The sequence below is a fragment of the Dermacentor variabilis genome, chromosome 4, assembly GCF_050947875.1.
Source record: "Dermacentor variabilis isolate Ectoservices chromosome 4, ASM5094787v1, whole genome shotgun sequence".
NCBI classification, from domain to species: Eukaryota; Metazoa; Arthropoda; class Arachnida; order Ixodida; family Ixodidae; genus Dermacentor; species Dermacentor variabilis.
Window position 1 is genome coordinate 184,062,364 of NC_134571.1, and position 27,708 is coordinate 184,090,071.

The window sequence follows — 27,708 nt, forward strand, 5'->3', positions numbered from 1 at the left end:
CCACGAATACCACACGTCTGGTGTGGGCCGACTACTTCCTGAATAACTGACTGGACCCGTCGTGCCAACACCTTCATCAATATTTTGTAGTCGCAGTTAGTAAGCGCTATGGGTCTGTAGGAGGAAAGTTGCTTGAGCTTTTCGGTCTCTTCTGTTTTCGGTATTAGTACTGTATGGGACTGGCCAAAGGATGGTGGAAGTATTTTCAGTTCATATGCTTCCTTGAAAACTGCTGTTAAGATAGGAGCTAGGTGGCTTTTGAACGATTTGTACCATGCGGCACAAAGACCGTCTGGACCTGGCGACTTCCCAGGATTCAGGTCTTCGATGGCTTTCATCACTTCATGTTCTGTTAATGGTCGTTCTAAGGTTTCTTTAACCTCACTCGACAGCTGTGGGATTGGTTGCAAAAATAATTTCTTGAAATCGTGCATGTTGACAGGCCTGAATGTAAAAAGTTCTTTGTAATGCTCAAAGAAAGCACGCCCTATATTATTGTTATCCGTTAATACCACCCCTTCATATTCGATAGCCTCAATCTGCTTACGTCTCGAGTGCTTTTTTTCTAACCCCAGTGCTCTTTTCGTTGGCGTTTCCCCGCATGATAGCCTTTCCGCTCTGGCGCGCACTAGCGCACCTCGGAAGCGATCTTCGTCGAATACCTCGAGCTTCTTCTTAACGGCGCGCATATCTTGTTGATAGGCGCCAGGTTGCATGCATTCAAGCTTCGCAAATTTTTCTAGCAATGTTGTTAAATCCTTTTCTCTGGCCTTTTGTTCATATCGCAGTACGCTACTTCTTTCGATTGCCTTCAATTTAATGCTTTGCTTCAGCAACTCCCATTCCTCACCAAATTTCGTAGAACTGTCTGTTCCAAAAGAATTCAGAGTAGCCACTACATTTTCGTTAAAAGTTTCATCCCGTAACAGCTCTGCATTCAATTTCCACAGTTCCCAGACGAACTTGTTTCGTTCTTTCTTCCTGCCCACCGTGCATTTTACCAGGCAGTGGTCAGAATATGATATGGCCGTAACTGTGTAGCACTGGCATTTTTCAACTAAATCATATGAAAGATAGATACGGTCTAAGCGTGCGTGACTTGTGCCCTGAAAGTGAGTGTAGCTTACGTCTCCGTGACCGCGAAAACATTCTGCGATATCTTCTAATTCGAATTCGTGTGTGATCTCCGCCAGGATATCACTACTTTTGTCACAAACCACGCGACGCGTAGACCTATCCTCAGCTTTCAATACGCAGTTGAAGTCGCCTACACAGGCTATCATTTTTTGCACATGTAAATGATGCTTTAAACTCAAAAAGAAATTTGCCCTCTCTTGCACAGTATTAGGCGCATAAATGCAAAACACGCGCCATTGGACATTACAATAGCTGAAGTCACAAAAGACAAGTCGACCAGAAGTACAGGAGAAGTAACCATCTATAACAAGACCAGGGAGCTTCCTCACGAACAGCACACACCCTGCCGAAGTCCCTAAGGCGTGGCTCACTATCGTATAGTAGTTATACGTGAACCTTTGCACCATGCTCCCGGTCTCCTCCTCGCCGTCTACCTTGGTTTCCTGCACGGCTAAAACGTCGAGGTCGTGGTCCACTAGTAGTCTGTAAACCTGACTCTGTTTCCTTTTGGCGGCCAGACCTCGAACGTTTAGCGTGCCGAGGCTAAGCGACGGGTTGGTAGCCATTATTGGTGAAAACCGGAGGGGAGAAGGCCCGGAGCATGGTGCTCACCTTAACGTCTAGCTGACCGCTAGACGCCTCCGTGGCCATCCGGCGGCCGTCGCCCGGGTTCCTCTTTGGTCGGCTTCGGGGTAAGCCTACGGTCAGTCTCCAGGTTCGGCTTAGGCTTGAGGGTGGAGCGCCTTCCAGGTAGCGTCTTAGCGGGTGGTGCCTCGGAGTCACCGCCAGCCTTTCCGTCGACTTTCTCCTCGTGCTGCAGGGATCTCTTGACCGGTGCCGAGACGGATTCGACGCGGGCGCTAGCAGGGGTCGCGTTGTCGTCCGCCTCTGCCTGCGTTGCATCCGTAGCTGGCTGGCGGCTCTCATTTTCATGCGGGGCCGTCTTCACGCTCTCGACTGTAGCTGCTGGTTCTTTGGGGGGAGGGATATTCCTTCCTCCTTCGGCTTGCTTGGTCGTCACGCCGGTTTCTGCCGCCACTTTGCCGTTTCCAGCTCCCGTGGCCGCTTCCTCCGCCTCGGTCACGTCCATTACATGGTCTAACGTCGACGGCTCGCTCTCCGCCGAACCCGCGGCTACTGCGTATGAACGCACACAGTCCGCGTCGTTGTGTCCAAAAAGCCTGCACCGCGAGCAACGGGGAACCTTGCATTCACGACGAACGTGGCCAGAGCCTCGGCAGCGCAGGCACTGCATGGGACGTCCTGGGGCTACCACCAGCGCAAGCTCGCCGGCGACGCGGATCTGGTGGGGCAGGTCGTCGACTTTCATTCCTGCCTTCAGCTGCAGCAGCACTGCTCGGGTCGTCGAGCCCTTGTCGGAAACGCCATCCACTCGCCAGCGCTCCCGGGTCACTTCCGTCACCTTGCCGAAGGAGGCCAGCGCGGTCTTGACGTCTTCGTCGTCCACCCCATGCAGAAGCCAGTGGATACGAAGCTTCACCTGTTGTTCCTTGGGGTCGATGACCAGGCAGCGACGCCCCTTCACCTGCAGCTCCTTCAGGGCCGCCAGCTTTTCGGCAGCCTCGGCTGTCTTCATCGTCACCGCCCATACATGGTTGATTTGGTATGCTCCAAGGGCGACGACGCCAGAGAGCATACCAACAGCTTGAAGCGCGTCTCGAAAATCTTCTACACGAAACGGGCGAACACGAGCGTCGCCGTGCAAAAAAACTGTGTTCAAAACAATACGTCCTGTAGGTAGGCGAGGCAAAATTATCTGGTAATCTTTATCTTCTTCCGTCGAAAGCCTGTTGCCGCGGCTAACAGCCGCATATGCCGCTCCATTGGAGCCCATGATCCCGCGATCCGTTCAGCTCGGGAGCCGGAAGCAGAATGGATACTAGCCACTATACTAACGAAAAAAAAATATACTAACGAGGAGACATGCGAGGTGCCAGCTAAAGCAGTATATACACGATTTGAAAAAAAAAATCGCAAAAGCCTTGACGCGATCTTGCGCACAAGTGGGAAAAAATAGAGACAGCTACAGTGGAGGAGTGTCGAGTGCGCCGTCGCGTGCGCCTACAAAGAAGGAAAAAAGAAACACTCCCCATCGGGGAATCGAACCCCGGTCTCCCGCGTGACAGGCGGGGATACTGGCCACTATACTAACCAGGATTTTTTTTAGAGCGCAGCTCTTTGGCGTCCGTTCCTGGGTTTCGCGTCGTCGTCGGCGTTGTCGTCGGCCTCGTAACCAGCTCCGCCCCCCTTTCATCCCCCCAGCGCTAGCAGCGACCGACTGATACCGCTGGATGCCGCTGACGCCACTAGAGAGTCAAGATAACGTGACTGCATAGAACACCGTCGCCGCCATGCAGAAAGAGGAGGAAAGGGTCCCCCCCCCCCTGTTCTTGTGTGGCGGATAGGGTGCTCTTCAGTTGCCGACGCGCCGGTTATTTCACGTAGGCCCCGGCACGTCGACGAATACGTGACCACCTTCCCACGGCTAGACCTGGCTCTTAGCGCTGCGGAAGCGAGGGTATCATATTGTTTGTGTCGGCATCGGCGGCGTTGTCCCTGAAACCAACTCCGCAGCTGGGGTTGACTCACTATCGGCGTCAGCGGCATCAGTCAGTCGCTGCTATTTCTTCCCTCCTCCCTTTATCGTGTTGTCCGCTTGCTGCGCGCGCTTCTGCCCCCATCGTTTGCCGCTGGGTGTACACGCCGCCCCCCTCCCCCCTCTTCCTGCGAGTCTCCGGTTGTCAAAGCGCCGGCTCGAACTTAATTCCTTTCTTCGCTCCTCCTCCAATGCAACCCCTGTGCGGTGGCAATCAGAGAGCCAGATCGGTGGCGGCGGATCTGTATATGTGCACCGCCCGAGCCGAAATTGCCGCTGCCGTTCGCCCTGTGCGGTGGCAATCAGAGAGCCAGATCGGTGGCGGCTTGACATAAAGACAAACAGCAATTTCCTAACACTTATGCGGGAGAACATCCCGTTCCTCTCGCTCGTAACGCGTCCCACGGCTGTGACAACCTCGCGAGGCACTTGTATAGATCTCGTCTTTGAGAATCAAGCATTGGTGTACCAAGTCGAACATATATCAGTCTATTTCTCCGACCACAAAGCTTCCTTCATGACTGTCAAGAACTGTTAGTGGAGTCTTTGTTAAAGGAATACGTGTGAAAAAAAAAATTCTGTGATAGCGCATACATGTATTGCTCGATTTCTTTGCCTCAATCTATCGAAAAGGTGAAACAGCTTATTTGCTGCGCTCAAATTTCGCATTAGGAAGTAACGTAATCGTCGGTAATTTTTTTCTTTATTGCCTTTTCACAAACGCAAACAAAAAGATCGAATACACGACATGTACATATTCTAAAAATACCAGCCACAGCTCGGCCAGTGTAAGGTGTTTAAAAGGGCTTCACAGAAGTCAATTGGTCTAGTACAGGAATCCATTCCGGGGGTTCACATAGTGCTCTGAACAAGTCGCGTGTGTATATAATGCTCTCAACAAAATACTGTCTTGCTGAGGGAGCCTGTATATGACAATGCCTGATGTCCATTCTCGTATCCCCGCCGGTGCGTGACAGGCGGGGATACCGGCAACTATACTAACGAGGAGACATGCGAGGTGCCAGCTAAAGCAGTATATACACGATTTGAAAAAAAAAATCGCAAAAGCGTTGACGCAATCTTGCGCACAAGTGGGAAAAAATAGAGACAGCTACTGTGGGGGAGTGTCGAGTGCGCCGTCGCGTGCGCCTACAAAGAAGAAGGAAAAAAGAAACACTCCCCGTCGGGGAATCGAACCCCGGTCTCCCGCGTGACAGGCGGGGATACTGGCCACTATACTAACGAGGAGACATGCGAGGTGCCAGCTAAAGCAGTATATACACGATTTGAAAAAAAATAATCGCAAAAGCGTTGACGCAATCTTGCGCACAAGTGGGAAAAAATAGAGACAGCTACTGTGGAGAAGTGTCGAGTGCGCCGTCGCGTGCGCCTACAAAGAAGAAGGAAAAAAGAAACACTCCCCGTCGGGGAATCGAACCCCGGTCTCCCGCGTGACAGGCGGGGATACTGGCCACTATACTAACGAGGAGACGTGCGAGGTGCCAGCTGAAGCAGTATATACACGATTTGAAAAAAAAAATCGCAAAAGCGTTGACGCAATCTTGCGCACAAGTGGGAAAAAATAGAGACAGCTACGGTGGGGGAGTGTCGAGTGCGCCGTCGCGTGCGCCTACAAAGAAGAAGGAAAAAAGAAACACTCCCCGTCGGGGAATCGAACCCCGGTCTCCCGCGTGACAGGCGGGGATACTGGCCACTATACTAACGAGGAGACATGCGAGGTGCCAGCTAAAGCAGTATATACACGATTTGAAAAAAAAAATCGCAAAAGCGTTGACGCAATCTTGCGCACAAGTGGGAAAAAATAGAGACAGCTACTGTGGAGAAGTGTCGAGTGCGCCGTCGCGTGCGCCTACAAAGAAGAAGGAAAAAAGAAACACTCCCCGTCGGGGAATCGAACCCCGGTCTCCCGCGTGACAGGCGGGGATACTGGCCACTATACTAACGAGGACACATGCGAGGTGCCAGCTAAAGCAGTATATACACGATTTGAAAAAAAAAATGGCAAAAGCGTTGACGCAATCTTGCGCACAAGTGGGAAAAAATAGAGACAGCTACTGTGGAGAAGTGTCGAGTGCGCCGTCGCGTGCGCCTACAAAGAAGAAGGAAAAAAGAAACACTCCCCGTCGGGGAATCGAACCCCGGTCTCCCGCGTGACAGGCGGGGATACTGGCCACTATACTTTTTTTTTTATTTAATGCCGGTTTTCGACATAACACTGAATATACAAATACTACACACATGTCAGGAATACAAGCTTGCGGGGAAGAAAAAAAAGAAAAAAAAATTACAATAATGCCGACTGTCCGTATGGGACCGGCGTCGTCAAATTAAAATTCCTTCATGGCTGTCAGAGCTTCTAGCCTCGACAGCCAATCCGGTGCACATTCTTGCAATTTCTGTACATCAACGAACCGCGACATACATTCTCTAAAATATATGTGAACCGGGCGGGCGTCGGCATCGCAATGGTACCCTGCCATGCGAGCCCGCCATATACAGTGGAGTGCATTCAACATAATAAAGTCGTATGGAACTCCCTCTTCATGCTTAATTGGCAGATACCGGATCCCTTGGGGGTCTACAGGTAATTCTTTCTTCAGTGTTCGCTTCAAGACGTCCCAGAAGAACACAGCCGCCCAGCAGTGCAAGAACACGTGATCGATGGTTTCGGGCTTCTTGCAGATCAAGCAGTGTGAACCCCACGGCACAAGACAGCCTCGCTCTTCCATAAATCTTTTCACGGAAAGTGTTCCAGTGTGGAGCTTAAAAAAGAAGGTTTTAACCCCTGGTGGCACCTGCATGCGTTTCACCCGTTTAAGGACGTCTTGTCCTGGCCCTCCACTGTATATGGCTCTGTATAAGGGCACTGGGAACACAATGTCGCACACATCATTATACAGTGTTTTCCTTTTCACTTGACATAGATAATCTTTTGAAAAACGAACTGAAAGGAAGCGCACACTGTCGACCACTTCCTTAAGATAACCCCGAAGTTTTCCGGTCATGCTTGCCGTACTAACAACATACGCCGGCAATGCGTCGCTCAACCTGAGTTGACATACGGTGCGCAGAAAAGGATCGCGCACATCTCGAAAAAACAAAAAGCGGTTGACAAGTTGTCGAACAAAAAGATGTGCCAAGCCAACACCCCCGTCCTTCACTCTTCTAAACAAATTGGTTCGGCTAGCTCTCTCCCATGCTGATCCTCAGATGAAGACCGCGAACACTCTGTGCAGTCTTTGCACATTTGCCCTGGAACAATGCAACACTTGCATAACATAATATAACTTCGCTATAAAAAACATATTACAAATTGTCGCCCTTGAAAAAATAGACTGGTTAGTGCTTGTCCATCTGTCCACTTTTTCTTTCGTTTCATTAGTTCGGTTCCTCCAGTACTCATCGCTGCTCTTGTACCTGTCGAGGGGAACACCCAGATACTTCGTCGGATTTTTCACCCAGTTGACATTGGCGAAGTATTCCGGTGCCGAAGACCACTCCCCGTGCCACAGCCCGAGGGATTTGCCCCAATTGACTTTGCTGCCCGTGACGTCACAGAAATGTTTTACTACAGCAATTGTTTCAGTCACACTTGGTTCGTCTGTGCAACACACTGCAACGTCATCAGCATACGCTAGCAGCTTCACTTCGGATTCTGCCAATCTAAAACCACGTATATTGTTATTTGCGGTAATGGCCACACACATTGCTTCTATGTATATAGCAAATAACAGAGGACTGAGGGGACAGCCTTGGCGCACTGAACGCATGATGTTAATGGGGGCCCCCAGCGACTTATTAACAATTAACCTTGTAGTGCAGTTCTGGTACGCCAAGGCCACACCCTCAGTGATGATGGTACCGACATTAACATGATCCAATATGGAGAACAAAATAACGTGAGCGACGCAATCGAACGCTTTCTCAAGATCAAGCTGAAGAACTGCAACGCCGCCACCGGTGACGTCACAGCACTCGAGCACACACCGCATCTTATGGATGTTAGAAAAAATTGACCGCCCTTTGATTCCACATGTTTGATGGTCTGCGACTATTTCCTTTATTACGCCTTGAAGTCTAGTCGCTAAGATCTTCATAAATATCTTATAATCAATGTTTGTTAGTGATATGGGCCTGTAGGATGATACTAATCTCAGTTTATCTAATTTATCATTCTTCGGAATTAGAATGGTGTGCACTTTCCCAAAAGAAGGTGGCAATGATTTCTGCACGTACGCATCATTAAATACTCCTACTAATATAGGGGCCAGTTCTCTTTTCAATGTCTTATATAACGCCGCATTGAGTCCGTCTGGTCCCGGTGACTTGCCCAAGTTCAAGTCGTCGATTGCCTTTTCGACTTCCCTCTCCATTATTTTCCCTTCTAATCGCTCCTTAGTTTCATCACTCAAACGCGGCATGCGATGCAGAAAGTCTGCTTTGAAACCCTCTAAATTCGCTTCCTGAAATGCAAAGAGCGAATGGTAGTACTGGAAGAAGGCGTGGGCTATGCTCTCGTTATCGTCAACAACGGCTCCATTGATTAAAAGGTTATCGACATGGTTTTGTCGTCCGTGAGCCTTCTCTAACCCGAGCGCCCTTTTAGTGGGCGTCTCCCCTGCCGCTAGTGAATCTGCTGTTGCTCGCACGATGGCACCTTGGTAACGTTCTTTGTCGATCTGTTCAAGCTTTTCCTTGACGCTCCGCACATCGTCTTTGTACAGACCAGGCTCTCTGCACTCAAGCGTTATCAGCTGCTGAAGTAGTGTTCGCAAACCCTTTTCTTTATATTCCCTCTCAAATTTAAGACAACTTGACCTTTCTATGGCTTTCATTTTAACCTTTTGTTTAAAACATTCCCACTTTTCTGCTATTGTTTCAGCTGCATCTTCGCGTATTTCATTAACAGCATCCCGTACTCCCTTTACGAAAGATTCATCATTTAATAACAACGCATTCATTTTCCAGATCTCCCAATTAAACGCATGTTTGCTTTTCCCTATACCGACATTACATTTTACGAGACAATGATCTGAGAACGATATGGGTACTACACAATAACCGTGGCATCTTGGAATTGTATCCAGCGAAATGTAGATTCGGTCCAACCGCGCATGGCTACTGCCCTGAAAACGTGTAAAAGTCACATCACGCCCCCCTTCCAGACACTCAAAAAGGTCTTCGAGTTCATTTTCACTAATTAGTTTTGATAAGATTTCACTGCTTCTGTCCCGCACACCAGCATTATTGGCTCTATCTCTAGCGCTCATTACACAATTAAAGTCTCCTAGCAGTATAACGCGCTTATCACATCGAACATACTGCGAAAGGTTCGAAAAGAAAAGGGCGCGCTCGTCTACTGAATTCGGCGCATATACACATATGACGCGGAACTGAACATCACACAAAATAATATCACAAAAAACAAGCCTTCCAGACTGACAAGAAAAAATACTTTGAATGTGCAGTCCAGGCAGTTTCTTCACAAAAAGAATGCACCCCCCAGCGGTGCCTAAGGCATGGCTTACCACCGCAAAATACCTGGTCGTGAGCCGGCGCACCATGCTCCCGGTCTCCTCCTCCCCGTCAACCTTAGTCTCCTGGACGGCTAGTACGTCTATATCGTGGTCAGTGACCAACCGTAGCACCTGACTTCGCCTACGACTAGCCGCCAACCCTCTCACGTTTAAAGTGGCAATATTAAGGGACGGTATCTGTGCCATGTTGAGCTAAAGAAAAAAGTAGGCACGGAGCATGGTGCTTACCGTTCACGACCAGCCCTCGGCTAGCCGCCTCCGGGACCTCCCGGCTTCCCGGCGTTGTTTGTGGGCGCCACTTTGTCCGCAGGCTTTCTCTCAGGTGGGACGTTCGGCTTTGGTTTCAAGCTCGTGCGCCTCCCAAGAGGTGTCTTTGTCGGCGGCCCTTCGCTGGTGCCGGTCGCACCGTCGTTGCGGTCCTTAGTCTGGTCATGGGGGCGCTTGACTGGCGCTCCAAGAGTCGAAGTCCGGTCGCAGTCGAGGACGGCCTCCTCCTGCTGCATTGCCGTCGCATCGTTGTCGGGCGGGTCCTCACTACTGCTCCGCGAAGACTGGACCTCAGCGGTCGCGACCTGCAGCATCCCACTCGGCTTCGCGGTGGTATCAGCCACCTTGCTGACCACGCCCAAAGGCGTCGTCCCACTGGCTGTTACTGTCGAGACCTTGTCTAGCGTTCCTTTTGCAGCGTCCTCCGCCTCGGCCACGTCCATGACGTGCTCTGCCGCAACGTCACTAGCTACTGGACCTGTTACGGTGGCATAAGATCTTACGCAGTCATCGTCGACGTGGCCGAAACGTCTACATAAGGTACATCGGGGGACTCTGCACTCACGGCGGACGTGTCCCGTGCCGTGGCAGCGCAGGCACTGCATCGCTCGACCGGGCACGACGACCAAGGCCAACTCTCCGCCGACGCGTATCTGATGTGGCAGGTCCTCCACTTTCATGCCGCTTTTCAATTTGAGAATGACGGTCCTGGTGGTTGAGGTCTTCGTTGCCATGCCTTCGACGCGCCATCGCTCCCGGCTCACCTCCTCCACCTTGCCGAACGCCGCGAATGCCGTCCGAACGTCCTCGTCGGCAACGCCGTACAGCAGCCAGTGAAGCCTTAGCTTCACCTGCTGATCCTGCGGGTCAACGATGACGCATCGTCGTCCCTTAACTTGAAGTTCCTTAAGGTCCAGCATTCTTCTTGTGGCAGTCGCATCGTTGAAGGTCACTGCCCAGACGTGGTTGATCTGGTACGCCCCTATGCATACCACATTAGGCAGCAGGCCCGTCGACAGAAGGGCGTCCCTGAAATCTTCCACCTTGTACGGTCTCGCACGTACATCACCGTGCAAAAAGACGGTATTAATCACTACTTGACCTTTAGGCAGTTGCGGCAAAATAAAGGCATAATCCTTATCGTCGTTTAGCCTGGTTCCGCGGCCAGAAGTGGCCGCTGTCGCTGCTCCACTGGAGCCCATGATTCTGCTGACCGCTCAGCTCGGCTGCCGGAAGCAGAATGACACTATACTAACGAGGAGACATGCGAGGTGTCAGCTAAAGCAGTATATACACGATTTGAAAAAAAAATCGCAAAAGCTTGACGCAATCTTGCGCACAAGTGGGAAAAAATAGAGACAGCTACTGTCGAGGAGTGTCGAGTGCGCCGTCGCGTGCGCCTACAAAGAAGAAGTAAATAAGAAACACTCCCCGTCGGGGAATCGAACCCCGGTCTCCCGCGTGACAGGCGGGGATACGGGCCACTATACTAACGAGGAGACATGCGAGGTGCCCGCTAAAGCAGTATATACACGATTTGAAAAAAAAATTCGCAAAAGCATTGACGCAATCTTGCGCACAAGTGGGAAAAAATAGAGACAGCTACTGTGGAGGAGTGTCGAGTGCGCCGTCGCGTGCGCCTACAAAGAAGGAAAAAAGAAACACTCCCCGTCGGGGAATCGAACCCCGGTCTCCCGCGTGACAGGCGGGGATACTGACCACTATACTAACGAGGAGACATGCGAGGTGCCAGCTAAAGCAGTATATACACGATTTGAAAAAAAAAATCGCAAAAGCGTTTACGCAATCTTGCGCACAAGTACGAAAAAATAGAGACAGCTACTGTGGGGGAGTGTCGAGTGCGCTGTCGCGTGCGTCTACAAAGAAGAAGGAAAAAAGAAACACTCCCCGTCGGGGAATCGAACCCCGGTCTCCCGCGTGACAGGCGGGGATACTAGCCACTATACTAACGAGGAGACATGCGAGGGGCCAGCTAAAGCAGTATATACACGATTTGAAAAAAAAATCGCATAAGCTTGAAGCAATCTTGCGCACAAGTGGGAAAAAATAGACAGCTACTGTCGAGTGCGCCGTCGCGTGCGCCTACAAAGAAGAAGTAAATAAGAAACACTCCCCGTCGGGGAATCGAACCCCGGTCTCCCGCGTGACAGGCGGGGATACTAGCCACTATACTAACGAGGAGACATGCGAGGTGCCAGCTAAAGCAGTATATACACGATTTGAAAAAAAAAATCGCAAAAGCGTTGACGCAATCTTGCGCACAAGTGGGAAAAAATAGAGACAGCTACTGTGGAGAAGTGTCGAGTGCGCCGTCGCGTGCGCCTACAAAGAAGAAGGAAAAAAGAAACACTCCCCGTCGGGGAATCGAACCCCGGTCTCCCGCGTGACAGGCGGGGATACTGGCCACTATACTAACGAGGACACATGCGAGGTGCCAGCTAAAGCAGTATATACACGATTTGAAAAAAAAAATGGCAAAAGCGTTGACGCAATCTTGCGCACAAGTGGGAAAAAATAGAGACAGCTACTGTGGAGAAGTGTCGAGTGCGCCGTCGCGTGCGCCTACAAAGAAGAAGGAAAAAAGAAACACTCCCCGTCGGGGAATCGAACCCCGGTCTCCCGCGTGACAGGCGGGGATACTGGCCACTATACTTTTTTTTTTATTTAATGCCGGTTTTCGACATAACACTGAATATACAAATACTACACACATGTCAGGAATACAAGCTTGTGGGGAAGAAAAAAAAGAAAAAAAAATTACAATAATGCCGACTGTCCGTATGGGACCGGCGTCGTCAAATTAAAATTCCTTCATGGCTGTCAGAGCTTCTAGCCTCGACAGCCAATCCGGTGCACATTCTTGCAATTTCTGTACATCAACGAACCGCGACATACATTCTCTAAAATATATGTGAACCGGGCGGGCGTCGGCATCGCAATGGTACCCTGCCATGCGAGCCCGCCATATACAGTGGAGTGCATTCAACATAATAAAGTCGTATGGAACTCCCTCTTCATGCTTAATTGGCAGATACCGGATCCCTTGGGGGTCTACAGGTAATTCTTTCTTCAGTGTTCGCTTCAAGACGTCCCAGAAGAACACAGCCGCCCAGCAGTGCAAGAACACGTGATCGATGGTTTCGGGCTTCTTGCAGATCAAGCAGTGTGAACCCCACGGCACAAGACAGCCTCGCTCTTCCATAAATCTTTTCACGGAAAGTGTTCCAGTGTGGAGCTTAAAAAAGAAGGTTTTAACCCCTGGTGGCACCTGCATGCGTTTCACCCGTTTAAGGACGTCTTGTCCTGGCCCTCCACTGTATATGGCTCTGTATAAGGGCACTGGGAACACAATGTCGCACACATCATTATACAGTGTTTTCCTTTTCACTTGACATAGATAATCTTTTGAAAAACGAACTGAAAGGAAGCGCACACTGTCGACCACTTCCTTAAGATAACCCCGAAGTTTTCCGGTCATGCTTGCCGTACTAACAACATACGCCGGCAATGCGTCGCTCAACCTGAGTTGACATACGGTGCGCAGAAAAGGATCGCGCACATCTCGAAAAAACAAAAAGCGGTTGACAAGTTGTCGAACAAAAAGATGTGCCAAGCCAACACCCCCGTCCTTCACTCTTCTAAACAAATTGGTTCGGCTAGCTCTCTCCCATGCTGATCCTCAGATGAAGACCGCGAACACTCTGTGCAGTCTTTGCACATTTGCCCTGGAACAATGCAACACTTGCATAACATAATATAACTTCGCTATAAAAAACATATTACAAATTGTCGCCCTTGAAAAAATAGACTGGTTAGTGCTTGTCCATCTGTCCACTTTTTCTTTCGTTTCATTAGTTCGGTTCCTCCAGTACTCATCGCTGCTCTTGTACCTGTCGAGGGGAACACCCAGATACTTCGTCGGATTTTTCACCCAGTTGACATTGGCGAAGTATTCCGGTGCCGAAGACCACTCCCCGTGCCACAGCCCGAGGGATTTGCCCCAATTGACTTTGCTGCCCGTGACGTCACAGAAATGTTTTACTACAGCAATTGTTTCAGTCACACTTGGTTCGTCTGTGCAACACACTGCAACGTCATCAGCATACGCTAGCAGCTTCACTTCGGATTCTGCCAATCTAAAACCACGTATATTGTTATTTGCGGTAATGGCCACACACATTGCTTCTATGTATATAGCAAATAACAGAGGACTGAGGGGACAGCCTTGGCGCACTGAACGCATGATGTTAATGGGGGCCCCCAGCGACTTATTAACAATTAACCTTGTAGTGCAGTTCTGGTACGCCAAGGCCACACCCTCAGTGATGATGGTACCGACATTAACATGATCCAATATGGAGAACAAAATAACGTGAGCGACGCAATCGAACGCTTTCTCAAGATCAAGCTGAAGAACTGCAACGCCGCCACCGGTGACGTCACAGCACTCGAGCACACACCGCATCTTATGGATGTTAGAAAAAATTGACCGCCCTTTGATTCCACATGTTTGATGGTCTGCGACTATTTCCTTTATTACGCCTTGAAGTCTAGTCGCTAAGATCTTCATAAATATCTTATAATCAATGTTTGTTAGTGATATGGGCCTGTAGGATGATACTAATCTCAGTTTATCTAATTTATCATTCTTCGGAATTAGAATGGTGTGCACTTTCCCAAAAGAAGGTGGCAATGATTTCTGCACGTACGCATCATTAAATACTCCTACTAATATAGGGGCCAGTTCTCTTTTCAATGTCTTATATAACGCCGCATTGAGTCCGTCTGGTCCCGGTGACTTGCCCAAGTTCAAGTCGTCGATTGCCTTTTCGACTTCCCTCTCCATTATTTTCCCTTCTAATCGCTCCTTAGTTTCATCACTCAAACGCGGCATGCGATGCAGAAAGTCTGCTTTGAAACCCTCTAAATTCGCTTCCTGAAATGCAAAGAGCGAATGGTAGTACTGGAAGAAGGCGTGGGCTATGCTCTCGTTATCGTCAACAACGGCTCCATTGATTAAAAGGTTATCGACATGGTTTTGTCGTCCGTGAGCCTTCTCTAACCCGAGCGCCCTTTTAGTGGGCGTCTCCCCTGCCGCTAGTGAATCTGCTGTTGCTCGCACGATGGCACCTTGGTAACGTTCTTTGTCGATCTGTTCAAGCTTTTCCTTGACGCTCCGCACATCGTCTTTGTACAGACCAGGCTCTCTGCACTCAAGCGTTATCAGCTGCTGAAGTAGTGTTCGCAAACCCTTTTCTTTATATTCCCTCTCAAATTTAAGACAACTTGACCTTTCTATGGCTTTCATTTTAACCTTTTGTTTAAAACATTCCCACTTTTCTGCTATTGTTTCAGCTGCATCTTCGCGTATTTCATTAACAGCATCCCGTACTCCCTTTACGAAAGATTCATCATTTAATAACAACGCATTCATTTTCCAGATCTCCCAATTAAACGCATGTTTGCTTTTCCCTATACCGACATTACATTTTACGAGACAATGATCTGAGAACGATATGGGTACTACACAATAACCGTGGCATCTTGGAATTGTATCCAGCGAAATGTAGATTCGGTCCAACCGCGCATGGCTACTGCCCTGAAAACGTGTAAAAGTCACATCACGCCCCCCTTCCAGACACTCAAAAAGGTCTTCGAGTTCATTTTCACTAATTAGTTTTGATAAGATTTCACTGCTTCTGTCCCGCACACCAGCATTATTGGCTCTATCTCTAGCGCTCATTACACAATTAAAGTCTCCTAGCAGTATAACGCGCTTATCACATCGAACATACTGCGAAAGGTTCGAAAAGAAAAGGGCGCGCTCGTCTACTGAATTCGGCGCATATACACATATGACGCGGAACTGAACATCACACAAAATAATATCACAAAAAACAAGCCTTCCAGACTGACAAGAAAAAATACTTTGAATGTGCAGTCCAGGCAGTTTCTTCACAAAAAGAATGCACCCCCCAGCGGTGCCTAAGGCATGGCTTACCACCGCAAAATACCTGGTCGTGAGCCGGCGCACCATGCTCCCGGTCTCCTCCTCCCCGTCAACCTTAGTCTCCTGGACGGCTAGTACGTCTATATCGTGGTCAGTGACCAACCGTAGCACCTGACTTCGCCTACGACTAGCCGCCAACCCTCTCACGTTTAAAGTGGCAATATTAAGGGACGGTATCTGTGCCATGTTGAGCTAAAGAAAAAAGTAGGCACGGAGCATGGTGCTTACCGTTCACGACCAGCCCTCGGCTAGCCGCCTCCGGGACCTCCCGGCTTCCCGGCGTTGTTTGTGGGCGCCACTTTGTCCGCAGGCTTTCTCTCAGGTGGGACGTTCGGCTTTGGTTTCAAGCTCGTGCGCCTCCCAAGAGGTGTCTTTGTCGGCGGCCCTTCGCTGGTGCCGGTCGCACCGTCGTTGCGGTCCTTAGTCTGGTCATGGGGGCGCTTGACTGGCGCTCCAAGAGTCGAAGTCCGGTCGCAGTCGAGGACGGCCTCCTCCTGCTGCATTGCCGTCGCATCGTTGTCGGGCGGGTCCTCACTACTGCTCCGCGAAGACTGGACCTCAGCGGTCGCGACCTGCAGCATCCCACTCGGCTTCGCGGTGGTATCAGCCACCTTGCTGACCACGCCCAAAGGCGTCGTCCCACTGGCTGTTACTGTCGAGACCTTGTCTAGCGTTCCTTTTGCAGCGTCCTCCGCCTCGGCCACGTCCATGACGTGCTCTGCCGCAACGTCACTAGCTACTGGACCTGTTACGGTGGCATAAGATCTTACGCAGTCATCGTCGACGTGGCCGAAACGTCTACATAAGGTACATCGGGGGACTCTGCACTCACGGCGGACGTGTCCCGTGCCGTGGCAGCGCAGGCACTGCATCGCTCGACCGGGCACGACGACCAAGGCCAACTCTCCGCCGACGCGTATCTGATGTGGCAGGTCCTCCACTTTCATGCCGCTTTTCAATTTGAGAATGACGGTCCTGGTGGTTGAGGTCTTCGTTGCCATGCCTTCGACGCGCCATCGCTCCCGGCTCACCTCCTCCACCTTGCCGAACGCCGCGAATGCCGTCCGAACGTCCTCGTCGGCAACGCCGTACAGCAGCCAGTGAAGCCTTAGCTTCACCTGCTGATCCTGCGGGTCAACGATGACGCATCGTCGTCCCTTAACTTGAAGTTCCTTAAGGTCCAGCATTCTTCTTGTGGCAGTCGCATCGTTGAAGGTCACTGCCCAGACGTGGTTGATCTGGTACGCCCCTATGCATACCACATTAGGCAGCAGGCCCGTCGACAGAAGGGCGTCCCTGAAATCTTCCACCTTGTACGGTCTCGCACGTACATCACCGTGCAAAAAGACGGTATTAATCACTACTTGACCTTTAGGCAGTTGCGGCAAAATAAAGGCATAATCCTTATCGTCGTTTAGCCTGGTTCCGCGGCCAGAAGTGGCCGCTGTCGCTGCTCCACTGGAGCCCATGATTCTGCTGACCGCTCAGCTCGGCTGCCGGAAGCAGAATGACACTATACTAACGAGGAGACATGCGAGGTGTCAGCTAAAGCAGTATATACACGATTTGAAAAAAAAATCGCAAAAGCTTGACGCAATCTTGCGCACAAGTGGGAAAAAATAGAGACAGCTACTGTCGAGGAGTGTCGAGTGCGCCGTCGCGTGCGCCTACAAAGAAGAAGTAAATAAGAAACACTCCCCGTCGGGGAATCGAACCCCGGTCTCCCGCGTGACAGGCGGGGATACTGGCCACTATACTAACGAGGAGACATGCGAGGTGCCCGCTAAAGCAGTATATACACGATTTGAAAAAAAAATTCGCAAAAGCATTGACGCAATCTTGCGCACAAGTGGTAAAAAATAGAGACAGCTACTGTGGAGGAGTGTCGAGTGCGCCGTCGCGTGCGCCTACAAAGAAGGAAAAAAGAAACACTCCCCGTCGGGGAATCGAACCCCGGTCTCCCGCGTGACAGGCGGGGATACTGACCACTATACTAACGAGGAGACATGCGAGGTGCCAGCTAAAGCAGTATATACACGATTTCAAAAAAAAAATCGCAAAAGCGTTTACGCAATCTTGCGCACAAGTACGCAAAAATAGAGACAGCTACTGTGGGGGAGTGTCGAGTGCGCTGTCGCGTGCGTCTACAAAGAAGAAGGAAAAAAGAAACACTCCCCGTCGGGGAATCGAACCCCGGTCTCCCGCGTGACAGGCGGGGATACTAGCCACTATACTAACGAGGAGACATGCGAGGGGCCAGCTAAAGCAGTATATACACGATTTGAAAAAAAAATCGCAAAAGCTTGAAGCAATCTTGCGCACAAGTGGGAAAAAATAGACAGCTACTGTCGAGGAGTGTCGAGTGCGCCGTCGCGTGCGCCTACAAAGAAGAAGTAAATAAGAAACACTCCCCGTCGGGGAATCGAACCCCGGTCTCCCGCGTGACAGGCGGGGATACTAGCCACTATACTAACGAGGAGACATGCGAGGTGTCAGCTAAAGCAGTATATACACGATTTGAAAAAAAAAGTCGCAAAAGCATTGACGCAATCTTGCGCACAAGTGGGAAAAAATAGAGACAGCTACTGTGGAGGAGTGTCGAGTGCGCCGTCGCGTGCGCCTACAAAGAAGAAGGAAAGAAGAAACACTCCCCGTCGGGGAATCGAACCCCCGTCTCCCGCGTGACAGGCGGGGATACTGGCCACTATACTAACGAGGAGACATGCAAGGTGCCAGCTAAAGCAGTATATACCCGATTTGAAAAAAAATGTCGCAAAAGCATTGACGCAATCTTGCGCACAAGTGGGAAAAAATAGAGACAGCTACTGTGGAGGAGTGTCGAGTGCGCCGTCGCGTGCGCCTACAAAGAAGAAGAAAAAAACAAACACTCCCCGTCGGGGAATCGAACCCCGGTCTCCCGCGTGACAGGCGGGGATACTAGCCACTATACTAACGAGGAGACATGCGAGGGGCCAGCTAAAGCAGTATATACACGATTTGAAAAAAAAATCGCAAAAGCTTGAAGCAATCTTGCGCACAAGTGGGAAAAAATAGACAGCTACTGTGGAGGAGTGTTCAGTGCGCCGTCGCGTGCGCCTACAAAGAAGAAGGAAAAAAGAAACACTCACCGTCGGGGAATCGAACCCCGGTCTCCCGCGTGACATGCGGGGATACTGGCCACTATACTAACGAGGAGACATGCGAGGTGCCAGCTAAAGCAGTATATACACGATTTGAAAAAAAAAAATCGCAAAAGCATTGACGCAATCTTGCGCACAAGTGGGAAAAAATAGAGACAGCTACTGTGGAGGAGTGTCGAGTGCGCCGTCGCGTGCGCCTACAAAGAAGAAGGAAAAAACAAACACTCCCCGTCGGGGAATCGAACCCCGGTCTCCCGCGTGACAGGCGGGGATACTAGCCACTATACTAACGAGGAGACATGCGAGGGGCCAGCTAAAGCAGTATATACACGATTTGAAAAAAAAATCGCAAAAGCTTGAAGCAATCTTGCGCACAAGTGGGAAAAAATAGACAGCTACTGTGGAGGAGTGTTCAGTGCGCCGTCGCGTGCGCCTACAAAGAAGAAGGAAAAAAGAAACACTCACCGTCGGGGAATCGAACCCCGGTCTCCCGCGTGACAGGCGGGGATACTGGCCACTATACTAACGAGGAGACATGCGAGGTGCCAGCTAAAGCAGTATATACACGATTTGAAAAAAAAAAAGTCGCAAAAGCATTGACGCAATCTTGCGCACAAGTGGGAAAAAATAGAGACAGCTACTGTGGAGGAGTGTCGAGTGCGCCGTCGCGTGCGCCTACAAAGAAGAAGAAAAAAACAAACACTCCCCGTCGGGGAATCGAACCCCGGTCTCCCGCGTGACAGGCGGGGATACTAGCCACTATACTAACGAGGAGACATGCGAGGGGCCAGCTAAAGCAGTATATACACGATTTGAAAAAAAAATCTCAAAAGCTTGAAGCAATCTTGCGCACAAGTGGGAAAAAATAGACAGCTACTGTGGAGGAGTGTTCAGTGCGCCGTCGCGTGCGCCTACAAAGAAGAAGGAAAAAACAAACACTCCCCGTCGGGGAATCGAACCCCGGTCTCCCGCGTGACAGGCGGGGATACTGGCCACTATACTAACGAGGAGACATGCGAGGTGCCAGCTAAAGCAGTATATACACGATTTGAAAAAAAAATCGCAAAAGCTTGAAGCAATCTTGCGCACAAGTGGGAAATAATAGACAGCTACTGTGGAGGAGTGTCGAGTGCGCCGTCGCGTGCGCCTTCAAAGAAGAAGAACAAAAGAAACACCCCCCCGTCGGGGAATCGAACCCCGGTCTCCCGCGTGACAGGCGGGGATACTAGCCACTATACTATTTCTTTTTTTTTTATTTAATGCCGGTCTTTGACATAACACAGACAATACAAATATTACGCACATCTCAGAAATGCACAACAGCGAGAAAAAGAGAGAAAAAAATTACAATAATGCCATCCGTCCGCATAGGAGAAGAGTTGTCAAATTAAAATTCCTTCATGGCTGTGAGAGCTTCTAGCCTCGACAGCCAATCCGGTGCACATTCTTGCATTTTCTGTAGATAAACAAAGCGCGACATACATTCTCTGAAGTATATGTGAACCGGCCGTGCGTCGGGATCGCAGTGGTACCCAGCCATTCGAGACCGCCATATACAGTGGAGAGTATTGAACATAATGAAGTCATATGGGACCCCGTCTTCATCCTTAATAGGCAGATACCTGATCCCTTGGGGGTTTACAGGTAATTCTTTCTTCAGGGTTCGCTTCAAGACGTCCCAGAAGAACACAGCGGCCCAGCAGTGCAAGAACACGTGATCTATGGTTTCGGGCTTCTTGCAGATCAAGCAGTGTGAACCCCACGGTACGAGAGAGCCTCGTTCTTCCATAAACGTCTTCGCGGACAGGGTTCCAGTGTGGAGCTTAAAAAAGAAGGATTTTACCCCTGGTGGCACCTGCATGCGTTTCACCCGTTTAAGAACGTCCTGTCCTTGCCCTCCACTGTATATGGCTCTGTATAGCGGCACTGGGAATACAATATCACAAACATGTTTATACAGCGTTTTCCTTTTCACTTGACATAGGTAATCATTTGAAAATCGTACAGTAAGGAAACGGACACTGTCGGCCACTTCCTTAAGATAGCCACGAAGTGTTCCATTCATGCTGGCCGTTGTGACAACATGTGCCGGCAATGTGTTGCTTAATCTGAGCTTACATACGGTGCGAAGAAAAGGATCGCGCACATCGCGGAAAAAGAAAAATCTGTTGACCAGTTGTCGAACAAAAAGATGGGCTAATCCCACACCCCCGTCTTTCACTCTTCTGTACAAATTTGTTCGGCTGCACCCTTCCCATGTTGAACCCCATATGAAAACCGCAAACACTCTGTGCAGCCTTTGCACGTTTAGTCTAGAACAATATAACGCTTGCATAACATAGTATAACTTTGCAATTAAAAAGACGTTACAAACTGTCGCTCTTGCAAAAACAGACAGGTTAGTACCTTTCCATTTGTCTGCTTTTTCTTTCATGTCACTTGTTTGGTTCCTCCAATATTCATCACTGCTATTGTAACAGTCTAGGGGAACACCGAGATACTTCATCGGAGTTTTCACCCAGCTCACACTCGCGAAATAGTCCGGTGCAGAAAGCCATTCCCCGTGCCACAGCCCGAGGGATTTGCTCCAATTTACTCTGCTACCCGTGACTTCACAGAAATTATTTACTACAGATATTGCTTCGGTTACACTTGGTTTATCTATACAACACACTGCAATGTCTTCTGCATACGCCAGTAGCTTCACTTCTGTCGCTGCCAATCTAAAACCACGTATTTTGTCATTTTCATTTATTGCCACACACATGGCCTCTATATAAATAGCAAACAGAAGTGGACTGAGGGGACAGCCTTGGCGCACTGAACGCATAATGTTAATGGAGGCCCCCAGTGACTTATTAACAATTAATCTTGTTGTGCAATTCTTGTACGCCAAGGCCACGCCCTCAGTGATGATGGAACAGACATTAACGTGATCCAAGATGGCAAACAAAATAACATGCGCGACACAATCGAAAGCTTTCTCGACAACGAGCTTAAGAACTGCAACGCCACCTCCGGTGACGTCACAGCACTCGAGAACACATCGCATCTTATGAATGTTAGAAAAAATAGTTCGCCCACTGATGCCACAAGTTTGATGCTCTCCGACTATTTCTTTGATGACGCCTTGGAGTCTGGTAGCTAAAATCTTCATAAATATCTTGTAATCAACATTTGTTAGTGATATTGGCCTACAGCACGACACTAATTTTAGTTTATCTGTTTGATCGCTTTTAGGTATTAGTATAGTGTGCGCTTTTCCAAAGGAAGGGGGCAAACATTTCTGCTGATACGGGTCATTTAATATCTCTGCCAACAATGGAGCCAATTCTCTCTTAAATGCCTTATACCAACGAGCGCCGAGACCATCAGGTCCAGGCGACTTTCCCGGGTTCAAATCGTCGATTGCCTTTTCGACTTCCCCCTCAGTTATTTTGGCTTCCAATCCTTCTTTGAAATCATCACTTATTCGCGGCATGCGATTAAGAAAATGCGCTTTAAAACCATCTACATTCGCTTCCTGATATGCAAAGAGCGACTGGTAGTACTCGAAGAAGGCGCTCCCAATGCTCTCACTGTCTTCAACGACAGTCCCGTTCATTAGAATTTTATCGATGTGGTTTCGCCGTCCGTGCGCCTTCTCAAGACCCAGCGCCCTTTTAGTGGGCGTCTCCCCTGCCGCTAGTGCATTTGCTCGCGCACGCACGATGGCGCCTTGACAACGCTCTTTGTCATACTGTTCAAGTTTTTCCTTGATGTTTCGCACGTCGTCTTTGTACGTACCAGGCTCTCTACACTCAAGCGTTATCAGCTGCTCAAGCAGTCTTCTTAAGCCCTTTTCTTTCATTTCCCTCTCGAATTTTATGCAACTCGATCTTTCTATGGCTTTAATTTTAACCTTCTGTTTAAAACATTCCCACTTCTCCGTTATTGTTTCCGTTGCATCATCGAATACTTCGTTAACCGCATCCCTTACTGCTTTTACAAAACACTGATCACTTAGTAACAAGTCGTTCATTTTCCACAGATCCCAATTAAAAGCATGTTTAGTTTTCACTATACCTATGTGACATTTTACGCGGCAGTGGTCCGAAAACGACACAGGCACTACACTATAGCTGTGGCATATTGGAATCGTGTCTAACGATATGTACATTCGATCCAGTCTTGCATGACTACTGCCTTGAAAACGAGTAAAAGTCACTTCACGCCCCCCTTCCAGACACTCGAATACATCGTCAAGTTCATTTTCACCTTTTAGTTTTGATAAAACGCTGCAACTTTTGTCCCGCACACCGGCATTATTCACTCGGTCTCTGGCATTCAACACACAGTTAAAGTCCCCTAACAGAATAACGCGCTTATCACAACGGACGTGATTAGAAAGGTTAGAAAAAAACAAGACACGCTCCTCCACTGAATTCGGAGCGTAGATGCATATGAAGCGGAATTCAACATTACATATCAAAACATCGCAAAAAACAATCCTTCCAGATTCGCAGAAAAATACACTTTGAATCTGCAGTCCAGGCAGCTTCTTGACGAACAGAATGCACCCCCCGGACGTGCCTACCGCATGGCTAACCACCGCAAAATATCTGTGCGTGAATCGTCGCACCATGCTCCTGGTCTGCTCCTCTCGATCAACCTTAGTCTCTTGGAACGCGAGCGTCGCTCCTGTCCGAGCATACGTGCCTTCGCATCGCTCCACAGGAAAGACCCGAATGCCAACTTATTCGACAAGGACCAGTCCTCAGACACGGCTCGGCTCCTCTAGAACATCATCCGAACATTTTGACCAACTTCTGCTGTGATCGGACCAACGTACTGTGAGTTTCCGTGCTTTTGTCACGGACCTGGCAGGGTGCTCAGCTAGCCCTAACGGCTAGGGGAGTAGGCCTGCCGTCAAGTACGCCAACGGCCCGCACTCCTTCAGCAGCAATGGCCCCGAAATTCGTCACCGACACTGATGGATGGACCACTCGAGTATCAAAACGTTCCCAAGGTACGCAGCACGTTGCAACGCTCATTCTGCGTCCGCCAACTGGCCTTTTCCTACCTCAGTGGAGCCCACGAACGCTTCACGACGCGCTAAGCGTCTCAGCAGCTCTGACTGCTGCAGAGGCTCGCGCCGCTACAGTAGACATCAAAAAAGAAAAGAACTTGGCTATAATAACCAGTGATGACCCCTCGACGACAGAAAAACTCCAGCGCATTAATGAAACCACTATTAATGGCAAAACTTACCCTGTCCACATCTATATCGCTTCACCCCATAACTCGTGCAGAGGTGTGATTCACAACGTGGAACTGAACACCCCAACCGAAGAATTGATGCGTGAACTCCGAGCCCCAAATTATGAGATTATTGCGGCTCGTATGATGGGTAGAACAGCCACTGCAATCATAACTTTCAAGGGCTCACATGTACCTCGCCAGGTCATCTTCGGCGGAGGTGTATACCGCTGCGTCCCTCACCGACCCAAGGCGCAATTTTGCTCAACATGCTTTGCTATAGGACACCGATCAGACGTTTGTCGCGACAATGGAAAACAAAGGTGCAGAACATGTGGAAAGTCTGTCGGAGATCCTGTAGGGGATCATGACTGCAAACCAGGCTGCCCTAATTGTGGCAAGGACCACAAGGCAGATGACCCAACTTGTGAAGTGCGACGAGCCGCTGATAGAGCGGTCAGAGAAGCGGCCTACCTGAAGCGTTTGAAACAACGAAAGGACGACAAGCAAATGAAAACAGTCACCATCGCAAGCCGAAGCCCAAGCCCAAAACGCAACTCCGACAACACATCGAGAGACAGAAGTAGCTCCAGAAGCCGTCAGCGGTCCAGGGGCCGCAGCCGCTCCAGAGGCAGGAGCCGATCCAGGGGCCGCAGCCGATCTAGGGGACGCGGCCATTCCAGGGGCCGGGACCACTTCGGGGACCAAAGCCAGTCCGGCAGCAGTGGCCAGTCCGGGAGCGGCGGCCAGTCTGGGGACTGCAACCGGCTCGGTGGTGGCAGCCAGTCTCCGGATGACAATCATTCCCGAGGTCAACAAGACGAGCAACCCGCAAACCAGCGAAATGTGAGTCAGTCACCCGGCACCTCCCCTTTTCCCCCCGTGACCTATGCATCTCAAGTTCAAACACGAGCTCACAAAGTAGCCAAAGATTATAAGAACGCTCTACTTCAAACTCGCAGACCTAATGAAATGTCAACACTATCGTCACAATCACTAGAGCCTACCGAAGGCATGGACATGCAAGCAGAGGCACACGCACCTGAAGTTACACCATTGGGTGATATAGAGCAACCCTTATCACAGGAAGCAGAACCAGCGTCATTGCAACCGGCAATGAAAAAGGCAAGATACCACACAACAGCCCTACAACACCTTGAAGCAGATTTTAAGCAACTAAGGGACGAAATGAAAGACATGCAAACCAGTCTAGAGGCCAAGATAGCTCAACAGGTTGCTGCTCAAGTTGAGGAGGCGCTAAAAACATACACTCAACAAATAATGAGCCAAATGCGCTCCCTGTTCAACGAGCTCCTCAGGAGCCAGGCAGAGGCGATTGTCTCTACGCAAGTGCAGGCTGCGATGGCCGCATTACCGCGCCAGGAAGAGCGCGAACTACCTAGAGCACGTCGATCTACCAGCGTAACGCGACCCACTCCATACCCTACAGCGGGCGCTCCGCAAAATCATCAGTAGAACAATGGCGACTAATCTGGTGGTGTGGCAGTGGAACTGTAGAGGGATTGCTCGAAAACGGGGCCTGCTCACGCAGTACATTGCCGCTCAAGATCGTCGACCCGACATTCTCCTACTCCAGGAAACTAACCAAACACCTCATCTTGCAGGCTATACGGCGTATAGCCATAATTCTGCATTGGCCATTCTTATTCGTAAAGATATAGCGACAAATGTTGTCCACAGCACTGAACAGAGCCTCACTGTACATGTCTTTCCTACTAAGATTGTCAAGAGCAAGGCACAGCCCCACTTATTCATCACAAATGTTTATAGCCCGCCAAAACAGAAAGTAGACTTCTTCAAGGAGGTTGCGAATCTGCGGCAAACGAAGTATTTTGATCATCTAATAGCAGGCGACTTCAACGCGCCACACACTTCATGGGGATACACAAAAAACTCCTCCAAAGGATCCGCACTACTATACCATATGCAACAGGCCCAGCTAACTCTCCTTAACGAGACCGACTCCCCGACGCGGCACGGAAACTCCGTAGAAAGAGATACCACGCCTGATCTCGCCTTCATTAAAGGACGACTGTCAGCGCAATGGGTTAACACGCACGATACTTTAACGAGTGACCACACTGTCATAAAGATGTTTCTACAAATCAAAGGATTCCCAAAACGCCAGCGCAAGCATCGCCTGACGGATTGGAATGAGTTCCGAAAGACACATGTAGGAGACTTCCAAAACATGAACTTGAAAGATTGGGTAGAGATGGTCAGGCAACGAATCCAATCACACACGAAGGAAATAATAGAGAAGTGGGAGCAACCAAGCACGGACAGGCATCTTCTTCATCTCTGGGAGGCACGACACGCCCTCATTAAGAGATGGAAAAGAAATAAGCTCAATCGAAAACTACGCTCACGCATCAACACGCTCAACGAGCAGATCGTCCACTACACTGAACATCTCACTCGTGAGCAGTGGTACGATACGTGCAACAAGCTCAATGACACATTGAATATGAGCTCCATGTGGAATCTCATCCGATCACTCATTGACTCAACCCAGACAAAGACGGAAACGTCGCATAAGCTCCGAAAGCTGCTCGAAACATTTGAGCATACCGATGACCTATTCAACGAGCTTATAACAACACACATTGCGGATCCAGTGCAACCACAGTATGCCGACTACAAAAGCGCAGAGCCAGAAAATGAGGGTCTCACCGGCCCAATCACATTAGCGGAACTACAGCGTGCCTTAGCAGAAGCAAAGCCGAATAAAGCGCCAGGACCAGATCAAATTACGACAACACAGCTCCGCAACCTTACAGAAGCCGATCATGCATTCTTACTTCAGCAAATTAACAATGTGTGGGACACGGGCAGCTTGCCTGAAGAGTGGAAGACAGCCAGCATCATTTTCATTCCGAAGCCTGGCAAGCCCCAAGCCATAGCGAATCTGCGTCCAATATCGCTAACATCATGCGTCGGCAAGCTAATGGAGCGCATCGTGCTTAACAGACTTCTAATTCACCTTGAGCAATCACAACACCTACCCCATAATTTGATTGGATACAGACATCACTTATCTACTCAAGACGTTCTGCTGCAGCTACACGAAGAAATCACGAAGGAAACAAGCAGCGCTCAACTTAAAGCTATTCTTGCCATAGACCTCAAGAAAGCTTTTGACTATGTTAACCACGATGCTATGCTGCAAGAGCTCGAAGCTACTGGCTGCGGAACCAAGCTTTATAACTATATTAGGGACTTCTTACGGAGTCGCACGTACACGCTACGAGTAGGCGACATCACCTCACAACAGTATCCCCATCCGCAGAGAGGTATCCCGCAGGGTTCCGTGATCTCGCCCACTCTGTTTAATCTTGCCATGTGCGTAGTCCATAGAGCGCTACGAGACATCCCCGACATCAAGTATGCGATCTACGCAGATGATATCACCATCTGGATCAACACGGGTTCGCCAGGGCATATCCAAGAAACTCTCCAACAGGCTATGAACAGAGTGCATGAGGCTGCTCAAACTATTGGCCTTAGATGTGCGCCGGAAAAATCTGAGTTGCTACTGGTCCATCACAAAAGATGGAGACCGCCCACCATACAAATTGTAAACGAAAGCGTGCCGATTTCCCAACCAAAATGTATTAAGGTACTCGGTCTCCATATCCAGAAAGATGGAGGTCCCGCTGCGACGGTGCATCACCTGCTCAGACAAGGAGAACAGGTGCT

General features: G+C 49.7%; 17 non-coding genes across 17 annotated transcripts; all 17 read right to left on the reverse strand.

Moving 5' to 3' along the window:
* Positions 1-4,930: 4,930 nt before the first annotated feature.
* Positions 4,931-5,002, reverse strand: TRNAD-GUC (transfer RNA aspartic acid (anticodon GUC)). The gene has a single exon. It is a non-coding gene; the product is annotated as a tRNA-Asp (tRNA).
* A 169-nt stretch (positions 5,003-5,171) lies between these two features.
* TRNAD-GUC (transfer RNA aspartic acid (anticodon GUC)) lies at positions 5,172-5,243 on the reverse strand. Its single transcript has one exon. It is a non-coding gene; the product is annotated as a tRNA-Asp (tRNA).
* A 168-nt stretch (positions 5,244-5,411) lies between these two features.
* Positions 5,412-5,483, reverse strand: TRNAD-GUC (transfer RNA aspartic acid (anticodon GUC)). Its single transcript has one exon. It is a non-coding gene; the product is annotated as a tRNA-Asp (tRNA).
* A 168-nt stretch (positions 5,484-5,651) lies between these two features.
* Positions 5,652-5,723, reverse strand: TRNAD-GUC (transfer RNA aspartic acid (anticodon GUC)). Its single transcript has one exon. It is a non-coding gene; the product is annotated as a tRNA-Asp (tRNA).
* Positions 5,724-11,006: 5,283 nt separating this feature from the next.
* TRNAD-GUC (transfer RNA aspartic acid (anticodon GUC)) lies at positions 11,007-11,078 on the reverse strand. The gene has a single exon. It is a non-coding gene; the product is annotated as a tRNA-Asp (tRNA).
* Positions 11,079-11,243: 165 nt separating this feature from the next.
* Positions 11,244-11,315, reverse strand: TRNAD-GUC (transfer RNA aspartic acid (anticodon GUC)). Its single transcript has one exon. It is a non-coding gene; the product is annotated as a tRNA-Asp (tRNA).
* Positions 11,316-11,483: 168 nt separating this feature from the next.
* Positions 11,484-11,555, reverse strand: TRNAD-GUC (transfer RNA aspartic acid (anticodon GUC)). Its single transcript has one exon. It is a non-coding gene; the product is annotated as a tRNA-Asp (tRNA).
* A 154-nt stretch (positions 11,556-11,709) lies between these two features.
* TRNAD-GUC (transfer RNA aspartic acid (anticodon GUC)) lies at positions 11,710-11,781 on the reverse strand. The gene has a single exon. It is a non-coding gene; the product is annotated as a tRNA-Asp (tRNA).
* Positions 11,782-11,949: 168 nt separating this feature from the next.
* Positions 11,950-12,021, reverse strand: TRNAD-GUC (transfer RNA aspartic acid (anticodon GUC)). The gene has a single exon. It is a non-coding gene; the product is annotated as a tRNA-Asp (tRNA).
* A 5,283-nt stretch (positions 12,022-17,304) lies between these two features.
* TRNAD-GUC (transfer RNA aspartic acid (anticodon GUC)) lies at positions 17,305-17,376 on the reverse strand. Its single transcript has one exon. It is a non-coding gene; the product is annotated as a tRNA-Asp (tRNA).
* A 165-nt stretch (positions 17,377-17,541) lies between these two features.
* On the reverse strand, positions 17,542-17,613 carry TRNAD-GUC (transfer RNA aspartic acid (anticodon GUC)). The gene has a single exon. It is a non-coding gene; the product is annotated as a tRNA-Asp (tRNA).
* Positions 17,614-17,781: 168 nt separating this feature from the next.
* Positions 17,782-17,853, reverse strand: TRNAD-GUC (transfer RNA aspartic acid (anticodon GUC)). Its single transcript has one exon. It is a non-coding gene; the product is annotated as a tRNA-Asp (tRNA).
* A 164-nt stretch (positions 17,854-18,017) lies between these two features.
* On the reverse strand, positions 18,018-18,089 carry TRNAD-GUC (transfer RNA aspartic acid (anticodon GUC)). The gene has a single exon. It is a non-coding gene; the product is annotated as a tRNA-Asp (tRNA).
* Positions 18,090-18,497: 408 nt separating this feature from the next.
* Positions 18,498-18,569, reverse strand: TRNAD-GUC (transfer RNA aspartic acid (anticodon GUC)). The gene has a single exon. It is a non-coding gene; the product is annotated as a tRNA-Asp (tRNA).
* Positions 18,570-18,974: 405 nt separating this feature from the next.
* Positions 18,975-19,046, reverse strand: TRNAD-GUC (transfer RNA aspartic acid (anticodon GUC)). Its single transcript has one exon. It is a non-coding gene; the product is annotated as a tRNA-Asp (tRNA).
* A 406-nt stretch (positions 19,047-19,452) lies between these two features.
* TRNAD-GUC (transfer RNA aspartic acid (anticodon GUC)) lies at positions 19,453-19,524 on the reverse strand. Its single transcript has one exon. It is a non-coding gene; the product is annotated as a tRNA-Asp (tRNA).
* A 164-nt stretch (positions 19,525-19,688) lies between these two features.
* Positions 19,689-19,760, reverse strand: TRNAD-GUC (transfer RNA aspartic acid (anticodon GUC)). Its single transcript has one exon. It is a non-coding gene; the product is annotated as a tRNA-Asp (tRNA).
* Between the last annotated feature and the right edge of the window lie 7,948 nt (positions 19,761-27,708).